General features: G+C 43.2%; 1 protein-coding gene and 1 long non-coding RNA gene across 10 annotated transcripts in view; one reads left to right on the top strand and one right to left on the bottom strand.

Moving 5' to 3' along the window:
- The window catches only part of LOC137300492 (uncharacterized), a 418621-nt gene that overhangs the window by 239828 nt on the left and 155920 nt on the right, over positions 1-22873 (bottom strand). Inside the window, exons 3-4 of one of the 8 annotated variants that reach the window (XM_067969571.1) lie at positions 22571-22621; positions 21268-21356 (exon numbers count right to left, since the gene is read on the bottom strand). The exons of the other annotated variants lie outside the window; for them this stretch is intronic. The gene's annotated coding sequence lies outside the window, so the exon portion shown is untranslated. The remainder of the gene's footprint in view (positions 1-21267; positions 21357-22570; positions 22622-22873) is intronic. 8 annotated transcript variants of the gene reach the window in all.
- LOC137300493 (uncharacterized) overlaps positions 1-22873 on the top strand; it is an 82319-nt gene that overhangs the window by 10028 nt on the left and 49418 nt on the right. The window lies entirely within an intron of this gene.

The raw sequence follows: 22873 nt of genomic DNA, 5'->3' as shown, positions 1-22873 counted from the left end.
TGCTGCTGCTGCTATTCAGAAGGTCCATGGATGATGCAATCACCTAAAAAAATAGGCAAGTGAACTCAATTGAGTAAACCTGCCCTGCACTCGCCCATGAGGGCAGCTTAAATGGCCACTCCTTATCGACTCTCATTTCCACAAAGCATAAAATATAGATGCTATTTAAAAAAAAAAATATTACATTTATTTGGAAAAAAGAGCCAAAGAAAGCATTTTCTGCAGTCTTACATTAAAACTGATCAATCTCTATTCAAAGGAATCTTAGTAATAATGCAATTTCTACTTGCAACCAGTAAACCTTCATTATTAGTCACAAAGGTTGAAGTAAACAAGCAGCAAAAAAATATTTGATTCTCAAAAAGAGAAGACTACTTTGGGCAATTCTGTCAGTGATACCGTCAAACAAACTGCACAGGAGTACTGATGGAAAACAATTGCATAAATCAGCAAATATATGATTCATCTCTGCAAAAACCTTGCTTTTGGCAGAACCAATAACAAGAAAGCCAACTCATGCGAAGAATGGATGTGTTCTCTATGTCCACAATGATCATGCAATTTGATGATACAACATTTACCCAGCAGTACAATTTCACTGTGTTCTCAACTCATGGCGATCACCACACAATCACTGCTACTTCCCAACCATGATTATGTCGGTTGCTCTTCCTGAGTTTAAAGATTACATATTTTTTAAATTGAGAAAATAAGGTGAAGGGTGAAGGCACATAATGCATTTGAGATCAGAGCAGATAATGATGACAAGAATGTCAACAGATCGAGAGACCAAGGATGAAGCTGAAAGGTAAGGAAGGGGTGGTACCTGTCGATTGCGCTTGCAAGAGACATGAAGCAACTATGGCTTGGTAGGATTGGTAGAATTAAGATTTTGTATTGATGCATAAAAGGGAGTGGAGGCAGTCGACCTTTGGTGATGCAGCCATTGCAATGTGAGGAATAAAGGTTGTGTGCAGTGAGAGCATGAGATTGGAAGGAAGATAATAGATGTAAAGTGTTATGTAGGGGGCATTTGGTGGTGTGTGGGGGGTGGAGAGGAGAAAGAAGAATTTTTCTGTTGGATAAAGAATGCATTGAATTGCTTGCACTGTGATAGAAGAATTTACAATGTGTGGAACTGGTCCCAACAAAGTCTGAGTGCACTGACTTCATGTGTTGTATAAAGATCACCAACATGGACTCGTGTGGTGATGTATTTCTTCAGTGGCTAAGTGACGTAACTTGTACAAATGTTAGCATTACCATACACAAAGAATATGAAGGCTGAGTATATATAAAAGAAAATGTCATGGAGATATACAGTATGTGCTGAAAATGACTATGGTGGTGAACATAAGAGCATAAGAAATAGGAGCAGGAGTAGACCATACGGCCCCTTGAGCCTGCTCTGCCATTCAATCAGATTATGGCTGATCTTCGACCTCAACTCCACTTTCTCGCCCAATCCACATATCCCTTGATTCCCCTAGAGTCCAAAAATCTATCCCTCTCAGCCTTGAATATATTCAATGACTCAGCATCCACAGCCATCTGGGATAGAGAATTCCAAAGATTCACAACTCTCTGTATGAAGAAATTCCTCCTCATCTCAGTCTTGAATGGCCGACCCCTTATCCTGCAACTATGCCCCCTAGTTCTGGAATCTCTAGCAAGGGGAAACAATCTCTCAGCATCTATGCTGTCAAGCCCCCTCAGAATCTTATATGTTTCAATGAGATCACCTCTCATTCTTCTAAACCCCAGAGAGTATAGGTCCATTCTACTTAACCTCCCTTCATGGGACAACCCTCTCATCCCAGGAATTAATCTAGTGAACCTTCATTGAATTGCCTCCAAGGCAAGTATATCCTTCCTTAGATAAGGAGACCAAAACTGTACGCAGTATTCCAGGTGAGGTCTCACTAAAGCCCTGTGCAACTGTAGAAAGGCTTCCTTACTCTTGTACTCAAAACCCCTTGCAATAAAGGCCAACATAACGTTTGCTTTCCCAATTGCCTGCTGCACCTGCATATTAACTTTTTGTGTTTCTTGTACAAGAACACCCAAGTCTCTCTGAACATCAACATTTCATAGTTTCTCACCATTTAAAAAATATTCTGCTTTTCCATTCTTCCCACCAAAGTGAATAACCTCACATTTCCCCAAATTATATTCTCTACCTGCAAGCTTCTTGTCCACTCACTTAACCTGTCTATATCCCTTTGCAGACTCTTGAGGGCTCCATTTTAGCACCCGCTATCGGGTGCGTTCCTGGCGGGGGGGGGGGCTCCGAAAATCGGAGAATCCCAGCGCGGTACCGGAGCCCGCCCCGAACCCGCGCACTTCCGGGTTCCCCGCTGAAGCGCCGGCGTCCGCGTGCAGCCCCCGCTGGTGGGAATCCCGCAGGCAATTAAAGCCAGTGGGATTCCACTTGAAGGTATTCATTTAGGTATTTCAGGTCATTAACTGACCTGATTAAAGGATTATGTGGGATTTTAGAGCAAACTGGGACTGTTTCCCACACTGGGGGAAACACTCCCAGGTCAAATGGACGTGTTGCAGCTGTCAGCCTGTGGCAGCTGCAAAGGTCCATTTGACAGGTGGGGGAGGTGGGGGAGGTGGGGGGGGGTGGGGGAGACCCTCACCCATTTCAGGAGGCCACTCTGTCACTTGGGACAAAGTTTGGCCTCCACCACCCTCCTCCTGACAGTCAAAGTCACCAACCTGCACACTTACCCCGGGGTCCGGAGACATGTACCTACCTTGCGGACCCCCTCAGATGTACATCTTGCGGATGGGGGCCGCCGTAACTGCAGTCATGACCTCCTCGGAGGGCGAACAGCATCACCAGCCTCACCAGCCTCGCCGTCCACCTCTGATACGTGGAGCTCCACAACAGAGTGCTGTGACACATCCACCTGTACAGCAGGAAGGAGGGCAACCGCAGAGAGAGATGCGTCACAGAGGGCAGTACCCTCGCCACAGGGTCCACAGACCGAGGCTCAGCTTCCTGGACCTCTCCGAGCAGCAGTGCACACGGAGGCTCAGAGTCACTCGACATGTAGTCGTGGACATCTGCAGCCTCTTTCATGCCGAGCTGCTCCTGGCTGGCCTGAGCACCATCTTCTTACCTGTCGCTGTCAAAGTCACCACTGCCCTCAACAACTTCTCCTCCGCATTCTTCCAGGGTGCAACCGGGGACATCGCCAATGTCTCTCAGTCGTCTGCGCAAAAGAGCCCTGCAAATACACCTACACCCACGCTGCAGTGACACAATGGGTGGCATCAGTTGTGGGTCCTCATAGTGATCCTCAGGAGAGGGCATTATTGCACAAACCAGACAGGATTCGCGAAGACATGGCAGTAGTGGTGCCAATATAATATGTAATGTGAGTTGGTCAGAAATTCAATATAGGTAACACCCATGACAAACCCTCAGACACCCTTGTGCATCCCCTTCATGCTCACGACACGTTTGCCTTACGCTGCCTACTGCACATATGTGATGCATGCCCTGTGGCTACAGCACAGGTAGTGGCAGGTTGAGTGAGGCTGGCCGTGAAAGAGATGCACGAGAGGGTGAGTATGAGAGAGAGCCATGAGATTGAATGAGGATTGAGTTGAGTGGTAGTGGCGGGATGAGTACTGGCGAGGTGAGTAGGTGCAGGTAAGATGAGGATGAGGTTTGAGTGGGTATGAGGGGTGATGTGACAGAGTTGTGTTGGCAGTGCTGAAGGAGATGTGGGGTGGGGGCAGTGATGTGGCAGACGGAGTGTAGGGGAAAGACTACGTGTACTCACTTTGGCTGACCTACTGAGGTCGTTGGAGCGCCTCCTGCACTGTATGCAGGTGGGCGATATGTTGGTTGCGCTGGTGACCTCCTCTGCCACCTCGAGCCAGGCCTTCCTGGTGGTAGACGCAGGCCGCTTCCTCCCGCACGCCGGGAGGAGGATCTCTGTCCTCCCCCTCCTCCCATGTATTGATACCTGGAGTGAGGCATCATTAAACTGGGAGCAGCCTTCCCCCTGGGCTGCTTCATGCTGTGATTTTTTCTATTTGTTGCAGCATCTGTCAGTGGAGGACTGCCCCTTTAAATAGAGCGCCTCCAGCTGACAGATCTTACTGCGCATGCGCAGCCCGCCCGACGCGCAGATCAGCAGTGGGGAACCCGGAGGAGCAGGTAAGTGGATCCAATTAGTGGATTGGATCCTACAATCGCGCGGGAAACTGACTAATTTCACCGGGCGCGTTACCCACGCGCCCGATAGCCCCCCCGCCGAGAACCCGCAGCCCTGCTAACATCGGGCCCTTTATGTCCTCCTCACAGCTTACTTTCCCACCTAGCTTTGTATCGTCAGCAAACTTGGATACATTACACTCGGTCCCTTCATCTAAGTCATTCATGTAGATTGTAAATAGCTGAGGCCCAAGCTCCGATCCTTGCGGCACCCCACTAGTTACAGCCTGCCAGCCTGAGAATGACCTGTTTATCCCTATTCTCTGTTTTCTTTCCTTTAACCAATCCTCTATCCATGCTAATATATTACCCCCAACCCCATGAGTTCTTATCCTGTTTAACAACCTTTTAGGTGGCACCTCATCGAATACCTTTTGAAAATCCAAATATACTGCATTTACTGCTTCCCCTTTATCTACCCTGCGAGTTACAGCCTCAAAAAACACTAATAAATGTCAAACACAATTTCCCTTTCATAAAACCATGTTAACTCTGCCTAATAATAATAATAATATGATTTTCCAAGTGCCCTGTTACCATTTCCTTAATAATGGATTCCAGCATGTCAGGCTAACTGACCTGAAGTTCCCTGTTTTCTCTCTCTCTCCCTTCTTGAATAGCGGGGTAACATTTGCTACCTTCCTGTCCACTGGGACTATTCCAGAATCTCGAGAATTTTGGAAGATCATAACCAATGCATCCACTATCTCTGCAGCCACCTCTTTGGATGTAGGCCATCTGGTCCAGGGGATTTGTCGGCTTTTAGTCCCATTAGTTTGTTCAGTACTTTTTCTCTAGTGATATTAATTGTTTTAAGTTCCTCACTCTCATTTACCCTTGGTTCTCCACTATTTTTGGTATGCTTTTTGTGTGTTATACTGTGAAGACAGATACAAAATATTTATTTAACGCATCTGCCATTTCCTGATTCCCCTTTATAATTTCTCCTGTCTCAACCTGGAAGGTTTACTTTTGCTATTCCCCCCCTTTTTATATACTTGTAGAAGCTCGAACAATCCGTATTTATATTTCTTGCTCGTTTACTTTCATATTCTATTTTCTCCCTTTTTATCAATTTTTTGGTCATCCTTTGTTGGTTTCTAAAACTTTCCCAATCCCCAGGCTTATTACTCTTCTTGGCAACATTATAGGCCTCTTTTTTCAATCTAATACTCTCCTTAACTTCTTTAGCTAGCCACAGGTGGATCACTTTTCTCGTGAAGTTTTTATTTCTCAATGGAATGTATACTTGTTGAGAATATTGCAATATTTCTTTAAATGTTTGCCATTGCTTTTCAACTGTCAAAGCCTTTAATTTTATTTCCCAATCTATCTTTGACAACTCGCCCCTTCATACCTATGTAATTGGCTTTATTTAAGTTTAAGGGCGTCATTTTAGCACCCGCTATCGGGTGCGTTCCTGGCGGGGGGGGCTCCGAAAATCGGAGAATCCCGGCGCGGTACCGGAGCCCGCCCCGAACCCGCGCACTTCCGGGTTCCCCGCTGACGCGCCGGCGTCCGCGTGCAGCCCCCGCTGGTGGGAATCCCGCAGGCAATTAAAGCCAGCGGGGTTCCACTTGAAGGTATTTATTTAGGTATTTCAGGTCATTAACTGACCTGATTAAAGGATTATGTGGGATTTTAGAGCAAACTGGGACTGTTTCCCACACTGGGGGAAACACTCCCAGGTCAAATGGACGTGTTGCCGCTGTCAGCCTGTGGCAGCTGCAAAGGTCCATTTGACAGGTGGGGGGGTTGGGGGGGGAGACCCTCACCTATTGCAGGAGGCCACTCCGTCATTGGGACAAAGTTTGGCCTCCACCACCCTCCTCCTGACAGTCAAAGTCACCCACCTGCACACTTACCCCGGGGTCCGGAGACATGTACCTACCTTGTGGACCCCCTCAGATGTACATCTTGCGGATGGGGACCGCCGTAACTGCAGTCATGACCTCCTCGGAGGGCGAACAGCATCACCAGCCTCGCCATCCATGCCGTCCACCTCTGACACGTGGAGCTCCACAACAGAGTGCTGTGACACATCCACCTGTAGAGCAGGAGGGAGGGCTACCGCAGAGAGAGATGCGTTGCAGAGGGCACTACCCTCGCCACAGGGTCCACAGACCGAGGCTCAGCATCCTGGACCTCTCTGAGCAGCAGTGCACACGGAGGCTCAGAGTCACTCGACATGTAGTCGTGGACATCTGCAGCCTCTTTCATGCCGAGCTGCTCCTGGCTGGCCCGAGCATCATCTTCTTACCTGTCGCTGTCAAAGTCATCACTGCCCTCAACAACTTCTCCTCCGCATCCTTCCAGGGTGCAACCGGAGACATCGCCAATGTCTCTCATTCGTCTGCGCAAAAGAGCCCTGCAAATACACCTACACCCACTCTGCAGTGACACAATGGGTGGCATCAGTTGTGGGTCCTCATAGTGATCCTCAGGAGCGGGCATTATTGCACAAACCAGACAGGATTCGCGAAGACATGGCAGTGGTGGTGCCAATATAATATGTAATGTGAGTTGGTCAGAAATTCAATATAAGTAACACCCATGACAAACCCTCAAACACCCTTGTGCATCCCCTTCATGCTCACGACACGTTTGCCTTACGCTGCCTACTGCACATATGTGATGCATGCCCTGTGGCTGCAGCACAGGTAGTGGCAGGTTGAGTGAGGCTGGCCGTGAAAGAGATGCACGAGAGGGTGAGTATGAGAGAGAGCCATGAGATTGTATGAGGATTGGGTTGAGTGGTAGTGGCGGGATGAGTACTGGCGAGGTGAGTAGGTGCAGGTAAGATGAGGATGAGGTTTGAGTGGGTGTGAGGGGTGATGTGACAGATTTGTGTTGGCAGTGCTGAAGGAGATGTGGGGTGGGGTTAGTGATGTGGCAGACGGAGTGTAGGGAAAAGACTACCTGTACTCACTTTGGCTGACCTACTGAGTTTGTTGGAGCACCTCCTGCACTGTATGCAGGTGCGCGATATGTTGGTGGTGCTGGTGACCTCCTCTGCCACCTCGAGCCAGGCCTTCCTGGTGGTAGACGCAGGCCGCTTCCTCCCGCACGCCGGGAGGAAGATCTCTGTCCTCCCCCTCCTCCTCACCCCATGTATTGATACCTGGAGTGAGGCATCATTAAACTGGGAGCAGCCTTCCCCCTGGGCTGCTCCATGCTGTAATTTTTGCTATTTGTTGCAGCATCTGTCAGTGGAGGACTGCCCCTTTAAATAGAGCGCCTCCAGCTGACAGACCTTACTGCGCATGCGCAGCCCGCCCGACACGCAGATCAGCAGCAGGGAACCCGGAGGAGCAGGTAAGTGGATTGGATCCTACAATCGCGCGGGAAACTGATTAATTTCACCGGGCGCGTTATCCACGCGCCCGATAGCCCCCCCGCCGAGAACCCGCAGCCCTGCTAACATCGGGCCCTAAGACTCTAGTTTCTAACTTAAGTACGTTATTTTCAAACTCAATGTAGAATTCTATCATATTATGCTCACTCTTCCCCAGAGGTTCTTTTACTGAGAGATTACTAATGAACCCCATCTCATTACATAATACAACATCTAAAATAACCTGTTCCCTGGTTGGTTCCATGAAGTTTTACTCTAGGAAACCATCCTGACTACATTCCATGAACTCGTCTTCCAAACTATCTTTGCCAATTTGATTTGCCAAGTCTCCATGCAGATTAAAGTTCCTTTGTTACAAGCTCCCATTATTTCATGATTAATACTCTGTCCAACGGTATTGCTACTATTAGGGGGCCTATAAACTACTCCCACCAGTATTTTCTGTCCCTTGTTATTTCTAATTTCTACCCACATTGATTCTACTTCCTGATCTTCCAAGCCAAGATCCTTTCTCACCACTGTCCTTACATCATCCTTTATTATTATGGCTCTTCCCCCTCCTTTTCCATTCTGCCTGTCTTTTCTAAATGTAATGAGCCTGGAATATTCAGTTCCCAACCTTGGTCATTTTGCAACCATGTTTCTGTAATGGCTATTAGGTTGAACCCATTTATCTCTATTTGTGCAATTAATTCATCTATCTTGTTATGAATGCTCCGTGCATTCAGATAACGAGCCTTTAATTTTGACTTTTTAACCATTTTTTCCTGCTTTAACCTTACTTGTTGTTGCACTGTTATTGGAAAAATCTCTGTCCCTTCCTGCCACTCTCAGCTTATCTTTACCCAAATCACTGCACTGTTCTGTTATCTTAAGTTTTCTCATTAGATTTCTAAATTTTCCCTCACCTGACCCCTCCCCCCACTTTTTGTTTAAAGCCCTATCTACAGTCCTAGTTATGAACTTGCTATTAGGTTGGGATGTTTTAGTTTGTAGTCATTGGATTGGCAGTCAACGATCATGTTTCAGTTATCCACAATTAATTCCAATACTGTGGGGGAGCTTGATCTTTCAACCACTGGGCTACACAAACAATTTACTTTGTCGAAAAATATGTCAGCTAATGGCTGATTTTCTTTTAATTATTAGAGTATTTAATTGTTCGTTATTATTGATATTTATGTAAGAACATATGAAATAGGAGCATCAGAAGGTCATCAGGCCCCTCAAGCCTGCTCCGCCATTCAACAAAATTATGGCTGATCTTCTACCTCAACACCATTTTCCTGCACTATCCCCATATCCCTTAATGCCTGAACTATCTCGAAGTCTATCGATCTCTGTTTTGAATGTACTTGATGACTGAGCCTCCACTGCCCTCTGGGGTAGGCAATTCCAAAGATTCACCACCCTCACATATTTCTCACATCACATGCCCACGTTTATTTATTCAAATGCTTCCGAGATAGCGTTGCTTTTTCTGCCTTGTATTTTTTTAAATATAAAACATGCACAAAAACATACAACAAATTCCAGACATTGATAACAACAGTGTGAAGCCTGGTCACGTTATGCAAATACTCGTAGCAGTCAAAAGTAGACCCTCGAAAAAGTGGTTGTTCAAATACTAAATTTTGCTGGAAATATCTGCCGGTGGGTTCTTGGTCCAAAAATAAGTGTTTAGTGGAAGTTCTGCAGAAATACGCACTGCAACAAAAAAGAGCAGCTTGCTCACTCTCATCTGATACTAAGTGGATTTGTTGTGTCTTTCCCCTCCATTCGAGTTTGAGTAAACTATAACCGAGAGCTCAGATTTGATCTTGCATGGTTCAGTTCTGTTGGCCGTTCATACCTGCGATGGTGAAGGAGGGGGTGGAGGAGAGAAGGAATTAGAGTCCGTGTAATCCTAAGTACACTAGTATGGTAGTATAGTGGTTATGTTACTGGACTAGTAATCCAGAGGCCTAGACAAATAATCAAGAGAATGTGAGTTCAAATCCCACCATAGCTGTTTGAAATTTGAATACAGTTTTAAAAAATTCTGGAAAGTGAAAGGTGTTACCAGTAAAAGTGAGCATGAAGCTGTCAGATTGTCGTAAAAACCAAACCGGTTCACTTGTGTCCTTTCGGGAAGGAAACCTGCCATCTTTGACCGGACTGGTCTACATGTGACTCCAGTCCCACACCAACGTGGTTGACTCGTAACTACCGGCTGAAGTGGCCGAGCAAGTCACTCAGTTGTGTCACCACCTTCTTAGGGATGGGCAATAAATGCCAGCCTTGCCAGCGATGCCCACATCCAGAGAATGAATAAAATAAACAGAGATACTTTCTGGCTCTGCATGCAGAAAGCAGATCAATGCACACAACCCTGCGCCCAAAAATCGACAAAATAACGTGTGTTCTCATATAAACTACTGAAGGAATGATTACATCCTGTTGTGAAAGATAAATGGACTTGCTGCAGTCTATTTTGCCATTCTGTCTGATGACAGGATTGTATAGGATGTTTTTCTGTCTGTTCAGATCACTAGATATTATTGATGTTTCTCTGCAAAATTAGGTTTCTATAATTTGAGTGCGTTTGCAGACTGCTAATTATGATCATTGATCACAAAGCTGGGAACAGCAGCTGTCTGGACACGTGCTTCTTTACTTGTTCCCCCAACTCCTTCAGTCCACTTGCAGTTGTATACAGGCATGTGGAAATGGCAGCCAGCAATTAACCTGGAGTCAGGACCGTGAAAAAACTTTGGGTGGCCTCATGTGTATTAGAACAATTAAATAGAAGAGGGGCCCTGTATTTCACATTGGTGTTTCTAGATTGGCAGTGCCAGTTCCAAAATATATGAGATAATAGAAAAACTTGGTGCAAAATCCCATCCACTTACAATATACTGTAAACTGGGTAAATATATTCACCATAGAAGATGAAGTAATATTCATTTACTCAGCACCATGGGTACAACTATAAGTTAAACAGGCATCTTTATCAGAAATGATATCAGTCAATTCAAATTATCTTGACTAGCATTCACTTACACAATACCGTACAGTCTGTAATCTTTCCCTTCCAGTTTACAAAAAAAAATTGTTTTTTGCCTACTCCGTAGTACGTTTACTGGGCCAAGCCCACACTAACTGTCTTTGTTCCCCCTCTAATAAAAGAATAGCAACGGTGGGCTCAGTGAATTGGTCCTCTGTGTTGGGGTGTGGGAGGACATGGGTTCATGCCCTAGTTTGACACGCGCCAATGTGGTCGTGGTGCATTATCATTCCTTGCCCTCCTCAATTTGCCCACGGTACTTGGTACGGGCGACCATGCCATCCTCCTCCATCGCCTATCCTCTGTTGTCCAGCTCAGTGGAACTGCCATTATATGGTTCCACTCCACTCATCTAAAGGCAGCCACTACAACTCCAGCAATGGCTTCCCTTCCCACCCCCACCACAGTCGCCTCAGGAGTCCTCATGAGGATCTTTGTTTGGGAACTACCTGTACTTGCTTCCCCTCAGTGATATCATCCACAGGCATGGGGTCAGTTCCCAAGTGTGTGCTGAAGACACCCACCTCTAACTCTCCATTCAGCTGTACCTGTTCACCGCTTCCAAAGCGGGGTAAAACAATTTAATTGAAATTGTGAATGGATACGATTATACTGATCATTTTTAAAATTCATTCTCGGGATGTGGGCATTGCTGGCAAGGCCCGCATTTACTGCCCATCCCTAGTAGCCCTTGAGAAGGTGGTGGTGAGCCTTCTTCTTGAACATCCAGTGTGGTGAAGGTGCTCCCACAGTTCCGTTAGGTAGGGAGTTCCAGGACTTTGACCCAGCGACAATGAAAGAATTTACATATCAGGATTACCAAACTGTGATGCACATAAAAAGGTCAGGTCAACAATTGCAATGAGATTGCACTATGTTTTAAACCTTTATTTTAATGAGTTATAAATATTCCATAAGGTCATTTTTTAAAATCAAATTTGTCACCAGTTTTTCCGCTGAAAGAAACTTAAGGCACAGTTATCAATGCCACAGACCATTAACTCTGCTTATGCACATGTCCTATTGCCTGCACTGTATTTTGGCTGGTTTACTATTCAGTGTTGGAACCTGGCAATGAAAAAGTGGATGGTATGGCGTTCAATTTTTTTTGAAGAAAGTAAATAAAAAGTGCCTTTGCAACCAGACTGACGATATCTAATAACTGGGGGATATCAGGGGAGTACCAATACAATGAAATAGCAGAGGTGCAATCAATTAATGATTCTTTAATAATCAGCATTATGTACACAAAACGCAAGCTGAGCACTTTAAGCCCAGATAATTAATACGCAGAGCATGCAAAGTAGACAGAATCATAGGTTTTCCTTAAGAAAAATTAGTTAAGCACTATGTACCTGTACTTTAAGGATAGCACCCTGGTGGCAACATACGTTGGCATACCAGAGTGCCACGTGGCGAGATTGGAATCTATACCCCACCTTTCTCATATGGGGAGCTCTGGTTCTGTCATCAGGCTGTTAGGGAGGGCAAAGGAAAAGGGGGATGGGAAGAATCAAACCAAGTATTTTTGCAGCACCTCCTTGTAAGCAGCTGTTACTATCCCAGACCATTAGCATTAGCAGCACCCTAGATACAAGTCAGTTGTGCATCCTGTCAACCTGCGAATTGCAAATGGTGTAGAATGAGTCCAATGTGTGGAAGTAAATTGAATAAAATTAGGTTTTCCTTCTTAAAAAAAAACAATTCATAGGTGGTGCAGTGGCATTGCACGGCCAAGTGGCAAATGCATGGCACCATGTAACGGAGTGGCTCAGGTCCACTTCGCTGAATGCTAATCCCAGTTGAGCTGCTGTGAATAGATGCATAGCAAGAATCCCATGGTGGCCTCAGGAGAGTTCTCAGCCTAACCTTCTCAAGAATGTGCTGTGTAGTACATTGAAAACAGCAATGGGGAAAGGCAGGGGTTAATAAAATTGCAACTGACCCTCCCAAGGGTCCATAAACAGAATGCAGCCCCCCAAAGAAATCAATTTAAATATTTTGAGAATTAAATAAATCAATGCCATTCCCATTGATGAAGTTACTGATAACTGCCAGGTCCACTGATACCTACCTTCTTGAATTGGAGTCAAAATGCAAAATTATTCCTTAACTTTGAAAACTCTCAATGTAAGTATTAACCTTGACAAGAAAACCTTTGTAATAAACCGAGACATATCAGAGGCAGAGTATTTTTCAATTTATAAGACAATTTTCAAATTGACACTATCACCAATCTCATTATCGTCATTGGGCTTGATACATGCACCTGTCAGACACATCTGTACAGCATTAATATCTCACACTAGATTACGATGCACAAATTTGTTCAACCCTTCAACAGCATTAAACTAGAACACTATATAACCATAAAATTACATTTTACAAGCACGACAAAATGAAGAAATATTATTATAGATATAATTTCCAGATTTACTGCTGATTACAAGGTAAACAGAAGAAAAAAGGACAAAGTGGAACACGCCAGTTTATTTATTTATTTTTTACGTGTGGCTTTTGCATGGCCAAAGCACATTGTTTTGCTGATGGCGTGTGCTGCGGAGTGGGAGAATGCAGATTGATGGAGATGATTACTTCACAGTGAGGTCCTGAACTTGGATGGGGATGGAGGCAGTAGAAACACAACTGTCTGAAGGACTTTGTACAGGGAAGAATTATAATATGTTAGCTACTCAGTCTAACCACTCTTGAGAGTTTTACTGAGCAGGACGGATGTATTTTTTCTGCTTTTCAAGCAAAGCAATGGTGGCCGATTTGGAAGTGAGCCCAAAGTGACTCAAGGGTAAGAAAGAAAGATACATATTCCATACTGGTTATATGATATTTCTAAGATGTATATGGTAAAGGAAAATTTTGCAGGGCTATAGAGAAAGAGCAGGGGAATGGGATTAATTGGATAGCTCTTCCAAAGAGCCAGTACAGGCACAATGGGCCAAATGGCCTCCTCCTCCAATGCTGATAGACTCTATGAAACCTAACCGTGATGGTCAAAATAGCATAAAAGGAGATCCCAAAGACATGTTTTCTACCTGTATCTACTTTGAAAGGTGGGGAAAATGCTAATAAGAAACAAATTTCAAAGGAAAAAAAAGGATAATGGTTTCTGTTGATAGACCATTCTAACTGGTTTATAGCAATCTCTTGTTCAATGGTGGCGGTGCTGTTTCCAGGGGAACATCTGCTGTGCAAATCATGATTTTCCACATTGCAGAAAATAATATTTCTGCGCGTTTTGTGGAGCTTGTACAATGGCGCTCGTGGTTTAATACAGCTAATTTTCCGACTTTATGCTTTTGGCAAGAAACTCTTAATTTAAAATGGTTGGAAAGGCATGTGCAGTTCGATCCCAAATTTCTGATACGTTCTCCGAGTGGGAGAGGTTCCTTGCCAAGAGCACAAGTCAGAAAATTACCCATAATATCATCAGTTAACACTAAGTTGACAGATGCTTTGCGTTTGTTCTTCATCGCCTGAGCCACTAGCAACGTTTTGAGAGAACATTCTAAACCAAAAAACTCTTCCCCACCCAATATTCAACTTGATCACTGGTTTTACTTTGACCCTAAATCAGCTTCTTTTTTTTTCTCCGGGCGAAAGAAAATTTCATACTTTATGGCCTCAAAGCTTTTCTGTCTTTTCAAAAGTTGAAGCTGGGACTATCAAGGATGCAAAGAATCAAGAATGATATAACAAGAACATGCTTGGATAAGAACCAAAGCAGCAATACACAAGATCCAAGAAAGGTGACTGCGATGGTTTGGGGACGTTTCAAGAATAGAAACAGCGAGAATACCTTTTATGGTCCTGCCATAAAGATACATGGAACAGGAAGTCGAGGAAGACCAAGGAAGCACTGGATAGACAGTGTCAGGAGGACTGGTCACAACAAGGGATACAGATGACTCAAGAGGCCAGGCTAGCTCAGAACCAACAACAGTGGAGTGAACTCATTTGGCCCCATCATTGCTGCTGAGCTGATGGAAATTTAGTAGTAAGCTCTAAAAACAAAAAAAGGCATAGGTATGGGGCTAAGCATTATTAGACCTACACGACATGCAGTGCTAGAAAAGCGCTAATGAAAAACAAATGGTCACTGCACAAAGTTGACATGATAAAAATAAGCAGTACCTGCAGTAAAACTCATAAGCCATGACCTGGTAGGTCAAGATTGCAGAGGTCAGAAGCCTGCTTCATGCTGACATTGGTTCTGGAAAGGGTGAGTGGGTTTCAGGGGGGAACTTTAAAGCAAGTGAAAATACAACTTACTTGGGTAGAAATTGCGATGCGTCTTGCACATTTTCAGGGTCCAAAAACGGTGGCACAAAGTTGAATTTAGGAGCACGATGTTATGTTAAGTGAAGCAGACATTAACTGGGTGGGGGGGGGGGGCGTCCAGATCCAAATCAGTCCCTGGAGCACTGGGGAAATCGGTTTAGGATAAGCACTAGAAGCATGGAGCTCAATCAACATATTGTAGTTCTACTCAAACTACAGATCTCATTAGTCTTCATGTGCTCTATGGAGGCAGGAATAGCTCCTTTGCTTTGTGTCACAGGTCAACAACAGTAGGAGCTGAGTAACAGAAATCACACAAACTGATAGGTCCAGGTCCAGGTCCCACACACACAATGAGTGGTAACGATGGCAAAGGTCATTTGTGAAAGGGAAGCAGGCTGCATTACAAATAGCACTGGTCCTCACATGAATCTAAACTCAGTCTGGATATATTACTAATTTGGCCCTGACAAAAACAAAATGATGGACTTTTAGATGTTTTTGTCACAAAGCATTTATGATTTAATTAAGAGTTCGGATTGTTAATTATACTCAAAGCAGATACAATTTTAAAAAAATGAAATAGCCTTTTTAAAAAAAATTATAACACATCTGTACACAAACCTCTGGGGTAACTTGTAAATAGACTCAAGGTGGGATCAGACTGGTTACTGTGCTGATACATATTAACTTCACCATAGAAGTACGCAAGCAGAAAACTGGCAGTGGGTAATACATCAGAGGTTCACAAGTTGTGTAAATGGTGAATGAGACTTTTTTGAAAATGCTGAAGGAAATGCACTGGTCAGTTGGTCAGTGCCAGAAGATCAGAGACAGTTTTGTGATTTAAACCAGATCCTTCAGCAGTTTCTCCATCAGAATTCTGATGGAGATGCCCCACCTGAATGTTATACTTAAGTGCATCAGTCGCAAAGTAGTGTCATGGACACTTGCTAGGTCACCGGTCTGGTCACTCACTATTTATCAGACAGGTCCATTTCCTCCTGACTGCCATTGCAGGTAAGGTTCACCTTCCACCCCTGTCCTGGCTGCTGATCCCAGTGCAACAGCATCTGCTTTCACAAAGGCAATATTTTATTTGAATAACTGTGTGCATGGGAGAGATTTATTACTGAAAGTACTTACATCAGAGTAACTTTCATTAAACACATTCGAACAGCAAGATTTCAGTTTTCAGCATTGCATTCCTAACCATTAATTCCTTAACTTTTCAGTTACCCCGGTCACATTTTTGGAATTTGTACATTGGGTTCAACATCACCTACCATTCCTATAAGTGGACATTGGATTCCCTACAATCTGGAGTGCACCTTTTTCCTGCCCAATGAATACACGCCTCAAATACATCAAAATAATAAGGATGCCACACACTTTCTCTGGACATGGGTCTCAAACAGAAGTCCACTTCCTATAAACTCAGTCTAGCCTAACTTCCCTGACAAAACTGGCACTCACTTTTTTTAAAAACACAGACATTGTTGGCTGTGAGATCCACTCACTGACTGCTCATTGAGGACTGGCTATGATCTGCCAATGTCATTTTGCAAGAGGAAGTGTCTGCTTCCCCAAAGCTATTTGTCACAGAGGGCTCCAGCAAATCTGGCCCTGCTTTCTGATGAAAGGTCTCAGAAATAGTCAAAGTCTCTATCCTAGGCTGGAGTCCATCCTTTTACGTGTGACCAGATGGCTTGTGTACAACCACGCAGAGGCTGGAACAGAGCAGCAGATGACTGAATTTTTCATAATCACCTCACATCAGCAGTCATTCACAGGTTATCAATTGCTTGGAAAATTTTACTAAAGATAGACACTTCTCATTGTCTGACTGTCTGTGTGCCATCCTGGGTGAATTGAATAGATTGACACCTTAAGCAGCAAGATGTCAATATTGTTCTGTAAAATTATTATGCACAACTTTGTCCACAGCTGATATTTCACATGTTCACTCTATCTAGGTTTCAAGTTTCAGGTTATATTTGTACTTCTGGAAGGCATAATTTCTTTGCAAAAGACCAGTTCGTTTACTGAACAGTCAGTGATTTATAATGACAGAACAGTAATTTTACATACAGTGGAAAATATACCCCAAGATTGTAAGTCCTATTTCCAATCAACAGTCTCTTATCATCAGGATTACAGGACCATTAACTTTTGTATGTATCTGGCCTATTAGTTTTCCTTAGAAAAGTGGAGGCTTCTTCTCAAGTAAAACAGCACAAGACAAGACCCTGTCCAAGAGGTGTGCCCTCTTTCCAGCCATTTGACTGCACACCTAATTCTGCATGACCTACTTTGGAGTAAAGTGTGGTTTAGTTTTCAAAATAAGTAGGAATGCTGTTTGAAATAGCACCCATTGCTGGTCACTCTAAAAAGGGATTAGTACTAAATCACAATACAAGGTTACGTCAAATAAACTGATCTCCAAACGCAAACAGGTACAAGATGCAGAACAGATAAGGCCGCTCGACAAGATCAAGTGCTTGTCTTTTTGCATACTGAACTGCACAACTCAATTAAGGCCTCATTCCCTCTGGGTGGTTTCACCTTCTCTAAAAATATCTGATCTTTGAGACTTTACTAAACTGGCTCCCTCGCTGTAACTCAAATCAAGATCTATAAAAGCTGCTAGGATATCCTTCAAATAGGACTCATTGAGCCAGAATTTTTTATCCACATTGAAAGGAGATCAGCATAAATAACATGTACAAAAACAAACAAAATTAATACCGAATCAAACGTAATTCACATACTGTTAAACAGTGGGACTATTAAAGTCAATTGGCTTCGTAAAACTTGGCTGTTTATCACCTGAAAACAAAGCCAGGAGCATGTGTACAAGATATAATTGGTTTGAATTTTGGAAGATATGATCAGGAGTAGGCAATTCAGCCCCTTGGGCCTGTTCCGCCATTCCATTGGATTACGGCTGACCCTAGATACCCTTACCTAACAAAAATCTGTCGATCTCGGTCTTGAAAATTTCAATTGACCCAGCACTCTCAGCCTTTTTGGGGAGGAAGTTCCAGATTAAGCATTCCCTGGTTCAGATTTAAAATTATGCACATCTGTATTTGTACATGGAAAAGGGCCATTGGACCGAACAACCCAATCAATGTTTCGTAACTCTCAGGCGAAATGACAATACCCTCACAAAAGGTGCCAGTCTTTAACAGTGTTTACAATATGTGGTGTGTTTAGTTTTCTCTTATGAGAGATGTCAGCATTGGCTCTGTGGTGGCACCCACTCCTGAGTCAGAAGGTCATGGGTTCAAGCCTCAATCCAGGACTTGAGCACATAGTCCAGGCTGGCACTTGGGTGACTGCTGCACTGTCGAAGGTGCCATCTTTCGGATGAGAAGTTAAACATAGACGACGTTGGCCCTCATAGATGGACATAAAAGATCCCATGACACCAGTCAAAGAAAAAGAGTTGCACACAAATTATCTGCCACATTTGCCTATAATACTCACTACTTTTCAAAAGTACCTTATTGTCTGTGAAGGACTTGCGGACATCTGAAATACATTATATAAATGCAAGTTCTTTTTTTCTAATGAAGGTATGCTAACTTTCTTATCTTTGTACCCAGTCGCTGCAATCGGTATCCATTGATGTTATATTCATACGTAAAGCTCAGTTCATCAACATACTCTGACCCCACTACCATATTCACTCTGATACTTGACATTTCCAACCAGCATCTTTGGTCACTATGTGGTCACTGAGTACGAATGCCAGTTTGTGCCAAATTATGGGAATTTTATGCTGTGATCTCACATCTGTTTGGAAATAGATTAAAATTGTCATAACTAACCACTCAGAATTCTTATTGTTATCAGATAAAAAGATCTCATCAGCCTGAATAAATGCAAATCAATACTCCCATGTTGAGTGGGAGATTGACCTAAAAAACTACACTGACTCGTTGGCACCATTAAAATAGAAACTCATCTCCAATTATTTTTATATGTCCTTAGATCCAGTGCCCTTTACGAGTAAATTATTTTCAAATTATCTGTTCACCTCCTGACCCATTTTACTGTAATTTCCTTCAGACATCGGAGCATGATCAGAGAGTGTAATTACATTTGAGCCTTTGTCGATATTGGAACAGGGTTGTCAAGACAAGGATTACATCGCTCGGTGACTAAGCATCATGCAGCACTCAATTGTAGGAAAAAAAGTTGAATGTTATGTTGTGAGTGAACTCGGTGCACTGAGCTCCAAGGCTAGATGTTTCACCAAATGGACTATGGATTTCTAAGAGCACAGAAAGACAGTAAAATAATTATACTGCGCACCATCTCGCAAGAAGCAAGTCATGGATCTCGCAGCCTCATTTACGCTCCTGTTTCAATGAATGATGGTTAAGTCCATATTTACAAGAACAACTTATATTTCTATTGTGGTCCTCATATGCAAGAGGATGTTTTAACATTGGGGACAACCAAACAATGCACGTGAGAGGAGGGGGGTGAAAGATGGAAAGGACGATGGCGGTTTGGCGGGGGAGGGACTGAAGTATGGCTGAATGGAAGGGTTTTGAGCAGTTTTCTGGAAGCAAGGAGGGAAAGTTGTGAGGCAGGGGGAGTCAGGGAGTGAGCTCTAGAGTACAGGAGCATAATGGCTGAAAAGGCAGCAGGCAACTGCAGTGTTAGTGGAGCGAATTTTATCTTAAAATAAAATAATTTGAGCAGAAACTGAAGGTAAACATCTGAAAAATTCATTTCAAAAAGTTAGATTGTGAAATCTGCAACAGCTCAAATCTGCACCTGAGCTTTTCTGAACCCTACAGTCTATGGGGTAACCTCCTTCACCTCCCAACATCTGAAGCAGGTTTAATTCAAAATAAATATTTAATTCCCTTTGATCATCAAAAAGATGAGGAGAAAAAAAAAGTACACACACCATACAAAGCCCCAAATTCCAGTCAGGTCTAAATGTAATTACATTTCTAATATCTCTCAGTCAGCACAACAGCATGAAAGTGTGTGAAGAATATACTCGATAAGGACTATCTGCCCCGGCATAATTCCCAGGTCTATCCTTTCATATCCATTCTTTTGATAACAAATCCAACTGCCTCTTGAAGAAAATTAAAAAAGGAAATTGTTCCATCGGTGACTAATACAGTGTCTTACTGAATACTGAGCGCCAATATTTGGCTCAACTTTTCCTGACCATTAAAAAGTCTTTGTTTTGAAGTTCAGGTGCAAAATCGTGGAACATGTTAATCAAGCTGTTCTCATACACTCATTCACAGTACATTTACACAGTAGCTATCCATTTGAGACTGGTAGCTGCAGTATTTGCTCCAGCCAGACAGAACTTCATTTGTACTGCTGGAGCTGCAATTCTCTTGCCCAGGAGAGAGGGAGAGAGGGAGGGGGGGGGGGGGGGGGGGAGAAAGAGAGAGAGAGAAGAGAGAGAAGAGAGAGAGAGAGAGCGCACGAGCGAGTGAGCTGTTCACATACATGTTTACATATGTGCACAGAGTTCCTTTCTCAGTGGTTCAGATTTAATTGTTTGGAGAAGTGTAGAAGAGCACGATCTCACCATTAAATAGCTCCAGGTAAAATTATGAGGTGTTCAGTCGGTCCAAGGGAGCGCTGTTTTAAAAACCATGTTTGACATTGCATGTGTTAAACTCCATGTGCATGGCATCCGACTCAAATGATGTCAGACCCTTCCCAGGAGGCCTTGTGCTCCAGAGTCTGACTCCAAAATTACCCTGCAACTTTATCTTTGGTACAAATGGATTTCCACTTTGCCACAACACTAAAGTTGCAGTAAAGGTGCAACTTTCCCCAGCCCTTAGAATTGGAGCTTTTCCCTTGACCTTGATTGAAGTGTTGAAATGGTCTAACTCAGATTTCTGCCATATTCTGATCTAATGAATTGCTAGTGTAGAAATATCAACATGACTTTCTTAGACATTTTTTAAAAATCTTCTTACAAGACCAGTTAACTTATGTGCATTTCTTTATTTGTTCGCACCAAAAAACAAAAAGGTTCACCCAACAAATGAGGCAACAGCACTAAGAATAGCCCTTTTCCAAACTTCAAGGCCCATAAAATTCAAACAGGACAAAGCACTGATGTTAATGAGTTAAAAATGAAATCAATATAGACCCAAAGAGGTTATGGTTGTAGTTTCAAAATGTTACGCTGGGCGCATATACTGGGGACAAGAGAGGGAGGAAAGAAAGGAAGTTTAACACTGCAACATCATAGCTCATTTTTTCCCCAATGATTCGAAATGGTGTCAGAGACTCTCAATGTGGAACAAATAGAAAAAGGAGTTGACTTACATCAAAACATCCGTGAGAGAAAGCGTTATCGTTGGTAAAAGGAGCAAGCTTAGCAAGACTTCTGTTTCAGGGGAAAATCCTTTAAGAACCTGCTGGGAACATAATGATTTGAGCTAACTGACAGTCGATGATGATGGTAATGCAAATTGAGCCACCTATTAAATTTAAGCACGAATCTCGGATTCTGTCTGGGGAGAGCAGAGAGTGAAGTTGCACGTGCAGTTCTGTGCCCTACATGACTGCAATGTGTCTTCGGAGTCCCCGAGCTACGTTGTGCAGCAGGTATCTGAAGCAGAACAGACCTAAGATTTCAAGGGCAGTCGCTTACCATAATTGATTTCAATTCAAGTATAGTAACCTGATGAAGTGCTAATCTTGGTGCAAATATAGAAAGTTTTCTTTCATGTTCCCTGGTAGGCAGAGGCAAGAAAGTGATTTTTTTTTAAATTGAAACTGTCACTTCATTCATGACTCCAACAGCCAAGTTGACTCCTTGGAAAATCCCGAACATGTTCACCTCTTGTATTGCGTCTTCCATTTTAATTTTAGCTGCTGTTGATTGTGCATGTAAGTAGATTGCGATTGTCCATTTCTATTGTGACATTTAGTGTATCAAGTGTTACAATGGGTAATGGTTTCTAGATCAAGCTCTATAGCTTGGTTAGTTAAGAATTGATCTGTATTTTCGTTCCTTCTCATTATTTTCACCTCACCTCACCTCTACCCTGCTTATCAGGCACACCCCTTGATTGAAGAATTATTTTCCATCAGTTCTTTACAAGATATCACATGATTACAAACATATGAAAATGACAGGTAGGAAAAGACCAAATGGTCCATCAAGCCTGCCCCACACTCAAGATGGTTGGAGCAGCATGACCAGATACATAAAAATTCCTCTCTGAATCGCTCAGATGATCGAAACCAGTCCAGATCACATGGATCATGTGTTATCTGTAAAATAGATGAACGAATGCCATAATTCTTGCCCTCTCCATCAAATCCCAACATTAAAGTGTAATTTTCAGAGGTCAGCTAAGTTCCTGAAGTAGTCAGAACCAACATGTTCTGGATTGTGTATTTAAAAGGTATCAAACTGGTTGTGGGGTGACCAACTCTTGGATAAGAATGGCCCAGTATAGATATTCAGCAAGGGGTGCAGATATTTGTAAACCAGATGTCAAAAATATTTTTAAAGTAAAACCATTTTTTGACATTATTGTGTCTTATGACATTGAGATTTGAGCAAATATTTTCAGTGAATTTTAATTAACAAAAAAAACCATTCAAGCCATGATCCCACCTGTTGCACCTTCATTGGGTCTCTTCTATCAGTTGTCCAGGTAACCTCACCCTACAGAATTAGAAACTACAATGATTATTTTGTTAAATTGGTTCAGATTTTTTTTAAATCGCAAAATCGTCGAGCAGAAATTGATAGACAAGTTCCGCACCCATGAGGATGGCCTCAACCGGGATCTTGGGTTCATGTCATGCTACACGTAACCCCACCAGCAAGGGGAAAAAAAAGTTATCTGTTTTTAATATTCTCTCTCTCTCTGCCTTTCGGATCTCTTTCTCTCTGTCTGTATAATTTGACACAATG

The sequence above is a fragment of the Heptranchias perlo genome, chromosome 31, assembly GCF_035084215.1.
Source record: "Heptranchias perlo isolate sHepPer1 chromosome 31, sHepPer1.hap1, whole genome shotgun sequence".
NCBI classification, from domain to species: domain Eukaryota; kingdom Metazoa; phylum Chordata; class Chondrichthyes; order Hexanchiformes; family Hexanchidae; genus Heptranchias; species Heptranchias perlo.
The sequence above is the reverse complement of the archived record's forward strand: the minus strand, read 5'-3'. Positions and strand labels throughout refer to the sequence as shown.